The sequence below is a fragment of the Azolla caroliniana genome, unplaced genomic scaffold (genome assembly GCF_043228905.1).
Source record: "Azolla caroliniana isolate FFs.n. ecotype wild unplaced genomic scaffold, voAzoCaro1.0.p SCAF_15, whole genome shotgun sequence".
In the NCBI taxonomy this organism is placed as follows: domain Eukaryota; kingdom Viridiplantae; phylum Streptophyta; class Polypodiopsida; order Salviniales; family Salviniaceae; genus Azolla; species Azolla caroliniana.
Window position 1 is genome coordinate 13,208,068 of NW_028230450.1, and position 3,025 is coordinate 13,211,092.

Sequence of the window (3,025 nt, forward strand, 5' to 3'; positions counted from 1 at the left end):
CATGGTTCAGGATCTGAAAAAGGAGGACGAATCGGAGACAACCAATTTGGTCGAGTAGTTCAATTGGAATGAGCCGAATAACATGAAGGTCGAGCGGACAAGAGGGCAGTTGAAGTCGACGCCAACACGGAGGAGCCGACGGGTCGAGAAGCACCAATGTCACAACAACAAGGGACTGAGATGGGCATGATGAGCAAACAAGCCGACTAAGGAGGTCGAGATGCGCGGAACCGGACAGGTGGAGGAGTGCTACCAAGGCATGAGGACGCCAGGAGGAGCTGGAGACAAGAACCGGCGAATGCTGACACGACAGACCAACCTCAAGTTGAGGTTTAGGGGGAGTGTTGAGCGAGCAAGCTCAACGTGGGCCGGATCAGCTGAACAAGCCGAGAGCCGGATCGATGTGGGAAGCCGGATTGGGAATCGGGTCAGTGAGGCGGATTCGCATGGAGTAGGTAGGTCGTTAGAGGCCTACAATCCTAAATTACCAGGTAGTTATAGTCCTAGGAGTTAGTGTCAGTAGCTCAGTTATGAGCATTGAAGTACTTGTCAGTATTTTGGTCCGTCCTTTATCGACTTATATAAAAGTGCTCATTGAGCACATGTGTATGTATAAAGCATTATTTTGAAATCTAGTTTTACTGTGTTCTGCTCTCTCTCTCTCTCTCTTTGTCTCTCTCGAGTACTCTGGATTCTTTGTGTGTTCTCTATTGATTCTCTGTGTTCTCTGTTGTTATCCGGTTGAGCCGGTTTTGTCTGTTCTTGCTATCGCACGCTAATCTTCATACCCAATTATTGCCTTATGCCTTGTGGCCCGATAGAACCACCCATAATTCAGTGACATGGTTCATGCTAGTCGAGTTCGTGTACGGACAAAAGCCAGTGATGCCCATCAAAGAGACGATCATGTCGTGAGTAGGGATGTTGTGGAGGAATGAGATGAACCGAGAAGAGCTTTTGGAAACAAGGATATAAGACAACTTTAGAGAAGACTAGAAAACTTGGAGTTGACACTGTGAAGGTTAGAAGCAACTAGGCTCAAGAACAGGGGCAAATTCGACAAAACGCATCGACTACACCTAAAGAAGATCATCAACTACGCCTAAAGAAGGCAACTGATTGGGTGATCATGTACGACAACAACCTCGACAATCAATAATACTCGATGAGGAATTTTGCGAGAAGGTGTTGTGGTGACAAGTGCAAATGACAACACCACCAACCACCTCGCCAAACTCGACGGATTAATGGTAGGGTATTGATAGTAGGTAAACAAGTTAACATCTTAAAGAAGCAACATGAAGATGAGCTAAATCGTCGATGACCTTAGGGAAGACGAGCATGAAAAAGAGCAAGAATTGCATCATGAGGATGAGGAGTATTCAGATGAAGATGATGCAGATGGAGGTTGACTACCTTGGGCTCCCCATTCTTCATATATACTTGTGGATGTGTGGTTTGTTGGGGCTAGATGTTGTGATGTGGCATGCCCGAAGGTGGAAAACATGGAAAAGGGCAAATGTAGGGTAAGAAGAAATTTTTTATATGTAAATAATAGAATAAATATATAATCAATAAAAGTATATGGCCTAGGGGTTAGAGCCATTAACTTAATATAGTAGGTGCAAAGTTTCAATATTTATCAACATGACGTAGAGAACTCATTTTCTTTCTTCGGGGATTTTTCTTCTTTGATCTTTTTTGCCAAGTTGGCTTCAGAGGAAGTCATTTAAGGATTGAGTTTGGTTGAAGATGTGTGGATAGCATAGTTGAATGTGATAAGAGACTGAGAACTGTATTAAGGTGTGATAATTAGGTTTTAGAAGTTGAAGATGTGTGGATAGCATAGTTGAATGTGATAAGAGACTGAGAACTGTATTAAGGTGTGATAATTAGGTTTTAGAAGTTGAAGATGTGTGGATAGCATAGTTGAATGTGATAAGAGACTGAGAACTGTATTAAGGTGTGATAATTAGGTTTTAGAAGTTGAAGATGTGTGGATAGCATAGTTGAATGTGATAAGAGACTGAGAACTGTATTAAAGTGTGATAATTAGGTTTTAGAAGTTGAAGATGTGTGGATAGCATAGTTGAATGTGATAGAGGAAAGTGTGCATAATCGACTGAGTGTAAATAGATCATAGTAGATCCAAAACGATTTATTGTAATTTAGATCCGAAAAGTTATATCCAACGATTGTAACTGTAGATTTGAAACAGTATGCCGAATGGCATTGTAACTCACATGTCTTTCCTATATAAAGGGGGCATGTGTATTGTATCATTACCTATATAAGAGTACTTAATAGAGAAATATTTTTGGTATACGGTGTCATTGTTGATGCTTAACAAAGAGATATCTTTTTGGTTATACATTGTCCGTGTCTGTGTTTTTATGTTTCTATGTTATATTCCGAGTTCATAAGTTGTGTTGTGTGTTTATAGCCGATTCGGCTATAGTCGATTCGGCCATCTACCGGTTACGATTCAATTCATTACCATTTCTTCGACCATGATCTTTGGTGAAAGATATTTTGTGATAAGATATCTGACCCGTGTTATTGAGAGGATAAAATATTTTGGCGACCACGATAGGATATCCGACTCAGCAATGGTGGGTTGTGCCAGATGGAGATTTGACATAATATGAAAAGGCTTCTACAAAATAGATGAGAGCAGTATGAACAAAGTTGGGGAGGATCTTAGAGAAGATTTTTAAGTTTTGGTTCAAATCCATTCAACATGAAGATGAATAAATGCAACTCATGATAGAGTTGGAAGCTTATGAAAAGGAACAAACTCAATTAATTTGAGTAGGAGGGAGACCAAGTTGAACAAGTGAATCTCAGTGATGCCGAAGAGGACGAGGAGCAAGCATAGCAGACGAAGGACAAAGATAGCGAGGATTCAACTTAGAAGGAATAAAGTATCCTTGATATTTTGGAAGACAATTGAAGGGCATTCTGGGTTCGAACATGCAAATCATTGTCCCATGGGTATGCCATGTGTTATGCATAGGGGATTAGA